This window comes from Brassica napus, chromosome C7 (assembly GCF_020379485.1).
Source record: "Brassica napus cultivar Da-Ae chromosome C7, Da-Ae, whole genome shotgun sequence".
Lineage (NCBI taxonomy): Eukaryota > Viridiplantae > Streptophyta > Magnoliopsida > Brassicales > Brassicaceae > Brassica > Brassica napus.
In genome coordinates, this window is record NC_063450.1 from 40,156,043 (window position 1) to 40,168,170 (window position 12,128).

A 12,128-nucleotide genomic window follows, 5' to 3' on the forward strand; every position below is an offset into this window, starting at 1 on the left:
CATTGAGCATCAACACACCACGCTCTAGGCTCATCTTATCGGTAAGAATCTCCTTCATGTACCTTTTAAGAGAAGGTACCATCTTCACCGCTTCAACGAATGGCAATCTCACATGTAACTCCCCAACAAGGTTCTTTAGCTTCTCGTACTCACGTTCTTTGATCTTCTGCCTTGGTCTGGATGGGTATGGAGCCTTAGGAACATAAGCAGGAGGCGCCACATACACCTCTTCAGGTTCCGAGGAATTTGGCTTCGTTGACACGGGATCGGTCGATCCACATGGACCAGATCGGTCGATCTCTTTCTTATTTGATCCCTCAATCGTTTTTCCACTCCTAAGTGTTACAGCATTCACAAACTCCTTGGGATTCGTCTCTGACTTCCCTGGTAGAAATCCAGGTGCTGTTCTGCTGCTGGAGGCGGTTTGAGCAACTTGCTTTTCCAAAACTTTCAAATGGGTGTTCAAAGCTTCAAACTTCCCATTAAGCTCTCCATACATGTTATCCACCTTGGTGTTTATCTCTGCAGTGCTATTCTTCTGACCTTCTAGCACCATTTGCAGCATCTTCTTAATTTCGTTATCCTGAGAAGACTGTGACGAAGAGGCATTCCCTTGATTCTGGTAATTGTTGTACTGCTGCTTTTGCTGAAATCCTGAGTTGCCCGAGTTGTTCCCCTGATATTGATTTCTGTTCTGATATCCTTGGTTGAACACACTCTGGTTCTGATTCTGGTTCTGCCTGTTTCCTGCCTGAGGGTAGGACTGATGTTGTGGATTCTCCACATTGTTGCTCCGGTAAGACAGATTATTTTGCTGATTTTGACTCCATCCAAGGTTCTGATTGTAGCCTCTGTTGTAGTTTCCTTGACCACCAATGTAGTTCACATCAGCTTGCATATCATCTGAATCATCACCAACAGTTTCTTGTGAGGAACGATAGCCTTGCTCCTCCACAAATTTCACAGATTTCTGATCTCTCTTGAGAAGCATCTCAATCTTGGCATTCAGCTCATCTATCTTCTTGGATTCATAACCAACACCCTTCTGGCTGGTGTCAAACCTTGACTTGCGGTTTGCTTTGCTGGATGACAGGTTGTTCAGCAAGGTGTAAGCTTCTTCAACAGTCTTGGTCATGAAATCACCATTACTTGCTGTGTCCATGGCATCTTGACTCTCTTCATGAACTCCATTATAGAAAATGTTCAGCAAGCTCACATCAGTGTAACCATGGTGAGGGCAGTCCTGTGTGTACTCCTTGAAACGCTCCCAAGCCTCATGAAAGCTTTCTGAATCAAGCTGCTGAAAGCTTCCAATTCTGCTTCTCAGATATGTGGACCTTGACTTGGTGAAGAAATGCTGTAGAAAAGCAGCTCTTGTCTCTTCCCATGTAGTAAGAGATCCTGGAGGGATGGACTTTAACCATCTGATAGCTTTATCAGCTAAGGAAAACGGGAACAACCTGCATTTCAAAGCGCCTTGAGGAACTCCATTATGTCTGCTGGTGTCACAGACTCGCTCAAAATGCTCCAAGTGATACATCGGGTCCTCAGACGGGTTTCCATGAAACGGATTTTTCTCCACCAAATTAATGAGACCAGTCTTGATCTCAAAGTCTCTTCTCTCAATGGGAGGTGGGCGAATCCCAGAACGATCGGCATAGAATGCATCTGGTGTATCATAATGTGCAAGCGTCATCCTAGGCATGCCATAGTCTCCAGCCTGTTGTCTTGCAGCTACACCAGCCTGCTGATTATCACCAGCATTGTTGCCTTCTCGTTCATCTACAGGAATTGGATTTTGCGGGTTGTCCTGAAACTGGTCTTCTTGGTGTTCAGCCATTTCAACCTCTTCAGCGGACTCAAGTCTTTTCTTTTTCACTTGTCTCTCTAGGCGGCCGAGCTCTAACTCCAAAGGTATTAAATTCGATGATCCTTTGCTTCTAGTATGAAATCCGCTCATTCACCTGAAAACACAAACAGAAAGAGAAAGACAGAAACATTAGACAAAATAAAAATGCTATAGTCTTAAACTGATCATTAACTCTAGGGTGACCAAATGGTCCCCGGCAACGGCGCCAAAAACTTGATGTGTCGAGTTTTAACCCGATTATCTAACTGCAAGTGCACAGTAAAGTACGCAGTAGTAATGCGGGATCGAATCCACAGGGACCGATGATCACACGTAGAGTTGCAGACAAGTTAATAGCTACAGCGAACGAAGATATATTTTTGATGGTTTTTATTTAATTTTCTTTAGTGTCACAAAACATAAACAAGCTGTAAAAAGATGATTTAAACGATTTGAAAACTATTTTAAAACAAACGTTGGGCATTGGGAATTCTCAGGGATTTCTTTTTAATCAAGATACAATTAATGGCAGACACAGGGATATATTAAGAACCGTCTAGAACTCAAACACGATATTAGAATTAACCTACTTCCGTAGCGCTAATTCTCTATGTTATAGAAATCTCCACACTAACTTCCGCTGAGTTTCAATTTCTAAACAAGCATTAAGAACAGGTTCAATATGTTCACAAAGCGCAATAACATCAACTTCCGAGGGTTAAGGACACTTTGCTCATCTAAAGTATTTTCGGAAGTTCAAACAATCACTTTCGGTGCATCAAACAATCTGATATCATGAACTAAGTGATCAATTCAGTTCAAGCAGTAAGAAATCCATTAGATGAAGAACCAAAACGTAATCCCTTAGTCTACACACGTTTTATGAATCAAAACATCAAGAAATCCCCTATGAGAACCCCTAAACCCAACTAGATGACTACTCACACATAACTAAGCAAGAACAACACGATTTTGATGAAGAAAACATGATAAGATTGTATTAAAACAGAGTAAAGGTTCAGAAGATCTTCTCCAAATGGTTTTGAGATGAACTCCTTTACAAATCTTCACAAATCACACAAAACAAGTTACAAAACTCTCAAATCTCTCTCAAGAACTTGAAAATCTCCTTCTTGGTCGTCTCTTATCTTTTCTCAGTCCCAAAAGTCTTCCCCTCTCGTCCATTATTGAGGGAGTGGGTAAAAAGGAGTGAAAAGCTCATTGGTGCGTGTGGAGCCCGTGGAGCGTGGGATCGGTCGATCTTCAGTGGTAGGATCGGTCGATCTAGTGCATGAAACCGTAGCGACAAGTTCTGGTCGCTACGCATGTCGCTACAATTCACGGCTTTTCTTCTTAGCTCCGAATCGGTCGATCCACAGACAATGGATCGACCGATCTATGTCCTGTGCGATCAACACTTCTCATTCGGTCCATTGTTCGGTCCATCTTGCTTCTGAATAAATCCCGAATGCGTTCTTTTCTTGCAAGCTATCTAGTAACCTGCATATTACACTTAAGAACACCAAAACGCATCAAATAGACCAAAACATTAATTAAAACCGACCATTTAATTGCTCCAAAACGAGTTTAAAACCGTTAAAAACACGGAATATCATGACCTATCGGAAGTGATTAGCAATACCGTGCAAGTAATGTCAAAGTACGGGGAAATGTCAGGTGGTGGTTGCAGGGTTAGTAAACAAGACTTTCGAGCTTTAGAAAAATTAATGGACCGACCGCTGGAACATGATAGAGATCACCCGGGCCGAGTGAGCGGGCGTGGGTGGTCCATTAGCCATGGACAGGTCGGGGCGTTATAAGTGGTATCATAGTTGGTTAGCCATCTCGGTTCTGGCCGGAAATGCGTTTTGAGACCTGTCATGGGACGCAACGAAGACGTTGCGTTCTTTGAGATGGAGTGAATTGTAACATCCCGAGTTGTGAAATATGAAAGGCTTAAGAGGATTGATTTGACTACCTATGTCACCAAAGTTAACTTACTTTTTCCGTCACATATCCGTTTAGAACTCCAGAGTTAAGCGTGCTTGGGCTAGAGTAGTGAAAAGATGGGTGACCTATCCGGAAGTGATTCGCGATACCGTGCGAGTGAGGCCTAGTACGGAGAAAGGTCGGGTGGTGATTGCTTTGTTAATAAATAAGACTTTCAAGATTTAAAAAAATAACGGACCGAATGCTGGAACGGGATGGGGTCCACCTGGGCCGAGTGAGCGAGCGTGCGTGGCCCATTAGCTGGTGGGCGGATCGGGGCTTACAACAATGTCTTTAAATAAATTTGAGAACTATCCTTGTTTTTATGTGATAAGACCATTTTGACTTAGAACTAATGAATATAAATAAATTCAGAAAGCATTAATATTTTTATTAATTTATTTGAGATAAAAATAATTATTATTAAACATACTTAAATTTATAACTGCATAACTTTTGAAATATTTGGTACTTTGGTACAAAGAGCTTTCTCCAATATTTATTAGGAACCATCGTCAAGTAGTATCATATTTGAATAAACTTCAAGAGAATGAAGGAGTTCTTCATCTATATGTAACCATTACGGTAACCATATAAAACTATTTGCTAACATTTTTGTTTATAAGGGCTTCTTAGTTATTTTACTACACTTATTAGCTTCATGTTTTAATGTTGTATGTAGCAGAACATACACATTTCCCCTTATTGAATCAAGCAAGGTTGTAAGTAATACTCATGATTTGCTTATTGCTGAAAATAGTAATGCCCTTAAAATGTTTATATGACCTTATAAAATAACTGTGTATACGAAGGATCATTACCGCATGTATTTTGTAACTGTAACAAGGATACATATCTGTTTGACGCCAAAAGTTTCAACATTGTTCTCAATGGATGGTATTATGTGATAGGTAGCCCACATGAAGCTGAACGAGTCTAGATGGAGATGGGAAATATAGAAGTTAAGCATGATGTAGTGTCTTATTCGAATCTGATATCTTGCTATTCGAAAGAAGGTAACTTGAATAAGGTGCTTCGACTTCTCTACCGAATGAAAAAAGTGTATAGAGCCATATAAAAATGTGTACAATGCGGTGGTTCACACTCTTGCCAAAGATACGTTTGTGTCTCATTTTGAGGCGATTAATTTGATTAATGCAATGGAAGAGTAGAAATGGATGAACCCACACATTTTAGCTTACAACTCTCATCAAACCTCCATGGATGGCTAAAAAAAACAAAAGAGGCAAAGAACGGATTTTTCTCAACAATACACATATACCATGCCTTTATGCGAATTCTAGGAACATGGGAAGATATTTTTAAGCCATAAACTAAGATGATAAATATAGGTTGTGAACCAACTATGGAGATGAGTTTTATAGGTGGAGTGATATGGATAATGTATTATAATTATGGGATGAGATGAAGGAAGAAAGATAGTGGTTCGGACCCTAGCTCATCTATTGTGATGATAAACATGGGATGTTCTTGAATGGTAAACTAATTTATAAAAAATGTAAACTGATAGCTTACTTCTCCAAGTAGACCAGGTATGTTGACCCTTACAAATTATTTGCTCATTTTAAAATTGAACTTTCACGAAATGATATCAAGATACTGTAACTAAAAGCTTTTAATTTCGTATTTATTACTCCAGTGATCCTACAGCTTGGTTGATATCTGTTAGTCTAACCATATAACAGACATCAGAAAACGCTTTCAAGAATCTTAAAATTAAGAAAAATAGAAGCCATCAATCACATATATACCTACCTGATCCCTTTTAGACAAGTTGAAGCAGCCTTTCTATAGTTAAGACTTTTGTAATCTATGGAGCATCCAATTTTATCGATGATACTTTATATAGTCAGGAAATTACATAATCATATATATAAGGTCTGCCTCTTTTTAGTTGGAATTCTCATCCTGAAAGAATGTAGACATGTATTTCTTGTTAAATTTTATAAATGGTGAAGATGGTAGTGATGATCAGAAAACCATCTCTTACTTAGCTGTGTAGTATCTGCTAACATGACTTGTGAGAGTGAGTAATATCTTACATTTTTTCTGCAATCTTTCATGTTTACAATATTGTTTTTTTTTGGCAGGATATGGTGGTGTCTTAGTTAAAGAGTATCTTACCTATGAGTTGCTTCAGGGAAGATTGATTTACTCTGGTTCCAAAATGGTAAGACATCTACTTTCGCATCTGAGGATATAAGTAACCACTTACTATAGATATTTTACTAAATGCGCAATGATGAAGCAAACACTAGTCCTCTTGTGTCTTCAACACATTACATTTTTCTATTTCAATATCTTGAAATCTTTGATGCCGAGCCATGGTTTTCTTTACATTAACAGCTACAAAACTTATAATTGAATGCAAGACTTGCAAGAGAAAAAATATCTTTGTGGTTTCCCTGCTCTTCATCTTCATCTTCTTTCTTTTACTTTATCTTCTTTCTGTTTTGGAGAAAAAGCAAAACGGCATCTTTGACAGTCAACAGAGATTTCTTTGGAGACTGACCAATGAGAAGTAAGCTCCTGTAGGACCCTTTGCCAACAAGGACGAGTAGTCTCCACATTCAACTACTTTCCCTTTGTCCAAAACTGCGATCACGTTGCAGTTCTGGATCGTGCTAAGTCTATGCGCGATCACGACGCTCGTCCTCCCGACCATCACTCGCTCGAGTGCGTCCTGGACCATTCGCTCAGACTGGCTGTCCAAAGCGCTCGTGGCTTCATCCAGGAGCAGCACGGACGGGTTCTTCAAAACCGCACGAGCTATAGCAATCCTCTGTTTTTGCCCACCCGATAGCTGTCCCCGCAGTTCGTGTCGTAGCCGTTTGATAGTGATGTGATGAACTCGTGAGCGTTCGCTGCCTTTGCCGCCTCGATGATCTCCGACTCGTCGATGTTTTCAGATGCTGCGCCGTACATTATGTTTTCGCGGATAGTACCGGCGAATAACGCTGGCTCTTGGCTAACCAAAGCTATATGTTGACGAAGCGACCTCAAATGGTACGACTTCAGATCACGGCCATCTATTTCCACACAACCCTTTAACGGGTCATAGAACCGCTCGATCAAGCTTATTATTGTCGACTTACCTGACCCACTTGGACCTACAATAGCGGTCGACTTTCCTTCTTTAATATAACCACATTTGGTCGGGTGGGATAAGCGAAGTCAACATTGACAAACCTGATTAGTCCCTTTATCTTTTTTGGAAGATACCCGTTTGGGTCCTCCGGCTCAATGGTTGTACATCGATCTAACACTGCAAACACAGACGCAACTGCATCCGAGCCCTTGGCTAGATCGGTGGTCATGGTCCCAGCGTCTGCAATAGCCCGGCCAGTACTCACAAAGATCATAAACATCTCAAAGAATTCTTTTGCCACGATTTTTCCATCCGCTATTAGTCGTCCACCATACCAGTAGTTCAAAACCGTAGTGCACGATAAAAGGCTTCGGGAAGTCCCCAGCACAATCCATGCTAACCATGACTGGCGAACGCTTTCTCTCCGCGGACCCTCTTGGACCCTTTCGAGTAACTTCAAGATCCGTTCCTGTGAGGAGAAAGCTATGATGGTCCGGATATTGGAGACAGCTTCCGCAGCTAGTTTTCTAGTCACATCTTGGGCTTTAATTGCTTTTTTGGACATGCTTTTGAGCAGAATGCGTTGAATGTAGAAGCATGCAACAACCACTGGCTGCATTGCAATCATCACAATGGCTAATCGCCAAGCGATGACCAAACCAAGTGTGCAAGCTATAGCCACTCCCGATATGGTTTGTACTAACAATGACAACCGTTCACCAATCAGAGATCTCACCTATAACAACAAAACATTACAAAATCAAGAACTTGTATGTTTCACTAACTATAAATTAATAAGGTAAAGACATACCAAGTTAGCTTCTTTTGCAAGTGTTGAGCAAACTGCACCATTGGAGTTCTCGTCTTCATCGAACCAATTGACTTCAAAGGTCAATATCTTTGTGAGCATATTTTCTCGGATACGTTTTGTCAGGTATTCGCCCATGTAAGCAAAACAATAATGTTGAACAATACTAATCAAGAAAAGGAACAGAGCTAGACCAACAAAAGCCAACACATAGATCCTTGTTTTCTCCCTGATCTCGTCATGACTCGTTAGGAAATACACTGACACCATTGATCCTGTAATATATGATTTTATTGGTTGTACGGCCCCATATAAAGCTGCGCTTGAGCAACCAGACAATGCATGTTTCCACTCTGGTCTATTCATTGCCATTAATCTCTTAAACGATGGTACAGGCGGCTTCTTGTCCTTAGGTATCAAACCAGGAGTATTCGAATCAGTGCTTGATTTCGTTAACAAGTTAGACCCGCTATCAATAGAGAGTTTTGGAGTATACTTCAAATCTTTGCTCAAAATCGATAATTGACCCCCTTGCACCCTTACGCTGATGTTAACATCAGATTCTTCATTCTCCATCTGTTGCAAGCGAACTAGAGAAGTATAGTGACCATCCAAATTCTCCATGAGCTCTTCATGTGATCCAGTTTCTACTATGCGACCATTATGGACTACACAAATAATATCAGCATTACGAATAGTAGAGAGGCGGTGGGCAATAAAAATAGTTGTACGACCAAGAGAGGCCTTGTCCAAGGCTTCTTGGACTATCCTTTCTGATTCTGAGTCCAATGCACTTGTTGCCTCGTCTAAAAGGAGAATTTTTGGTGATTTAATTATTGCACGTGCAATTGCGATCCTCTGCTTCTGACCTCCTGACATTTGCACTCCTCTCTCTCCAACCTTTTTGTGTTAAGAAAAAAAAAACAAGTATACGGCTTAGTTCATTCAAAACATAACCGGTTTGGTCTTAAAAGTGTAAGTTTAATCCAAAAAATACCTGAGTTTTGTAACCTTGTGGGAACTGAGAGATAAAAGTATGAGCATTTGAGGCCTTTGCAGCTTCCACTACTTCATCCATGGATGCATCTTCTTTTCCAAACAATATGTTTTCATTTATCGATGTTGCGAATAGCACTGGCTCTTGACTAACTAGACCCATTTGCGACCTCAACCACTTCACCTGCAGCTTATTAATGGGCACCTCATCTATGAGAACCTCTCCTGCGACTGGGTCATAGAACCTCTGCAAAAGAGATATCATAGTCGATTTTCCTGACCCGCTTCCACCAACCAGAGCCACAGTTTTTCCAGATGGAATTCTCAAACATAAATCGTCAAAAATTGGGGTTTCAGGTCTAGACGGATACATGAACTTCACATGGTTAAAGTGGACTTCTCCTTTAATGTTCTCTAGAATTTGACCTTCCATGTTGTCCGAATCAATATCTATCAGGAACTCTTTTTATTACTTTGGTAATCCTTTCCCCTGCTACAACTGCCTCTGAAAAACATTTGAGATTCGACAAACCTCGACCAAGTGATCTGAAAGATGTAAGATACCAAATATCAAAACTAAAATATGGTTTCTTTTATGTCAAGAAAATTTAAGAACCTTAAACCTAGTTAGTTACTTACGCGCCGCCAAAGGTAATGCATATAATGACTGCAAAGATAGTACCGCCTTTGGCGCCATGGTACATAACCATCCGACTTCCATACCAAGTCATGAACCCCCAAATGGCGTAGTTGATACTATTACTCCCAAGGGAGATTCCTTTAACTATCCCTTGTCTCAGCCCTAGTTTCACCGAGCCTTGAAGCGCAACTGAGAATTTAGCTATCAACTTAGTCTCACTGCCAAATGCGTAGACGGTTCGCACCAAAGAGATGGCTTGCTCGGCAATAGAACCAGCTTCGTTGTACTCTTCGCGTATCTTCCTCGATAAGCCGATGAGGGATCGTCCGTACAAGAGTCCAGGGATCAAAAGAAGAACAATGAACGGGAAGCCTACGAGTGTGAGTCTCCACAGCATGATGAAACCCACTACGTAGCTTGCGACAAACGCAGTTGCATTCATCAAAAAGTTCGGTAACTGTTTAAATTAAAAAACGGTTTAAAAACAAAACAAAAACATATTTAGAATGCAGAGATATAGATAGAAAGTTGAGACCTTTTCACCGAGGACGTCTTGGATGACGAGGCTGTCACTAGAGACAGTAGCGATAACATCAGATGTGCTTGTAATGTTAAGATCAAAGTAAGCCACATCTTGTCTTAACACTGCTTTTAAGTATCTCTCTCTCATTCGTGCTGCTTGTCTCTCCCCTGTTCTTGTCCAACAATATCCTTCTGTTTTGTATATAAATATCAACACCCATCCACAAATTTACATAAATACTAGCTATATAGAAAATGGAAAGTAACAAGGTGTAAAAGACTTACCAAGGAAACAGATCACCCAAGATGCACTAGCCACATAAAGCATAGCTACAATTTTCTGTTAATCACCCAATGTGTACAAAAAAGAAAGATCCATTAGATTTTTTTCTTCCTTATGAAAAGAACAATTATACACTCAACATAAATTTCACGTAAAGATTTTATTTACTTACGCCAGTTCTTATATAAATTACATTAGGTTCTTGCACTTATTATGGTTCCTAACATATAGATATGGTCATAAGTGTTGGCATAAAGCAGAATTAAGATGTTAGATTTGAGAATTAATCTGCCAGACTTGAGAAGTAAACTACCAGACTTGAGACTTGATTGCCAGACTTGAGTGCCTAAGAGTGAAATTCGTGCAACTTCAACTTGAGAGATAAATTTAAATTCAAATTAGGTTCTGACCTTTGGAGCGAGAGGCTGGACAAGTGGGGATTAAAATAACATGTTGGAGAGAAGAGAGATGGCTGTTAGGAGCTGTCACTATCACATTGGAAGCTCTCCTGCATCTCAGCCATCCAATTCAAATTAATTCAGATCTTTCCATCCCAACCATTCATTTTGAATCCAGATCTATCTCCCTTTGTCTTCTTCCTCTCATTTGTCTAGTGTGTGTGTTGGCTATAAAGAGCTCTCATTGTAATCAATTATAATCTAAGCTGAAAGAGGGGAGTTCCCCTTTTTTCTTCACCATTCTCTTCTCTCTTGGTTACTGTCAATCTCTATAATCTCTTGATACTCATACTCTCTTATTTTCAACTTAATTTACTCTTCATCACTTATCTCTCTGTTTACTATGTTCCTCATTGTCTTTTACTCTCATATTAATCATCTTTTCTTACATGGTATCAAAGCTTTAAGCTCCTGAACCTCACAAAAGCTTCCGCAAATCTAATTCATTCTCAGTTCATCTGAGTCTGAGTCTGGTACAACCTTTTGTCCAGCGGTCCAAAGGTTTTCCAAGAAGGAAGAACCCACAACCAGCTCTAAGACAAGGTGTATACAAGTCTCTAAGCCTCAAGAACCCTCATCAAGCTCAACCAGTTCAGTCTACCACTCATTTGTCTTGAAGATTCTTGAGCACACTCTTTTATCTAGCGGTCTATTGTTTTCCAAAGTTTTCAATCTCTTTTCCCCTGTCAAATATGGTGAAGAAACCACTTGAAAGCAAAAGTTTATGGAGTAGTTTGCCTAGCCAAGCTTCAAAACTACCTTGTACAAGTGGTTCTCTTTCTCTATCCAAGAAGAGAGCTTCCAAGAAGGTGGCGACTCTCAAGCATGAAGAAAGGAGGAGACTTTGGTGTGATGGATACAAGAAGGAGGTCATGTACTTAAAGAGAAGGAGTTGGAGTTCAACTCAACATCTCAGATCCAACAAATTGTCATGACCCATGTGTATTGGAGGTTCAAGGAAGCAGCTCAGGTTCCTTGGTTGTAAGTTAAACCTCTCCTTCTTGATATGAGTTTGGGATAATGGTTCTGGTTGTGTTGAGTGGTGTGTTTAGTATACTTGGGACATGTTCAAGTTGCTAGAGTTGTTGAACCTAGTTCATGTCTCAAGATACTTAAGTTGTGTTTGTTGATTCTGTTTTTAAATTATTTCTAAGTTTACCAGCATGGTTATGACTAGTTATTGTTTTAGATCAATTGTTTGAGTTCTGTAAGGTCTAGGCGAGTTGTCTAGAACCTGTTTTGTGTCTTGTTGCATTGCTAGAAGTCTAGGAGAGTTTCCTGGTCTTGTAATGCATCTATATGTTGTTTCTAGTCTTGTTTGCATCCATATGTTGTTTCTGGTCCTGTGATGCATTCATGGACTGCTTGGGATGATTAAATGAGTTATCTAGTCCATGTTTTGACATTTAATTAATCATGTTGTTACTTAAATGGTCATTAAAAATAGCATAAATGCCTTGTAATTGATGAGTTA

General features: G+C 40.1%; 1 non-coding gene and 1 pseudogene across 1 annotated transcript; one reads left to right on the forward strand and one right to left on the reverse strand.

Annotated features, from left to right (window-relative positions):
• Positions 1-1,223: 1,223 nt before the first annotated feature.
• On the forward strand, positions 1,224-1,330 carry LOC125590881. Its single transcript, XR_007326883.1, has one exon. It is a non-coding gene; the product is annotated as a small nucleolar RNA R71 (small nucleolar RNA).
• A 4,790-nt stretch (positions 1,331-6,120) lies between these two features.
• Positions 6,121-10,241, reverse strand: LOC106414220 (annotated as a pseudogene).
• Between the last annotated feature and the right edge of the window lie 1,887 nt (positions 10,242-12,128).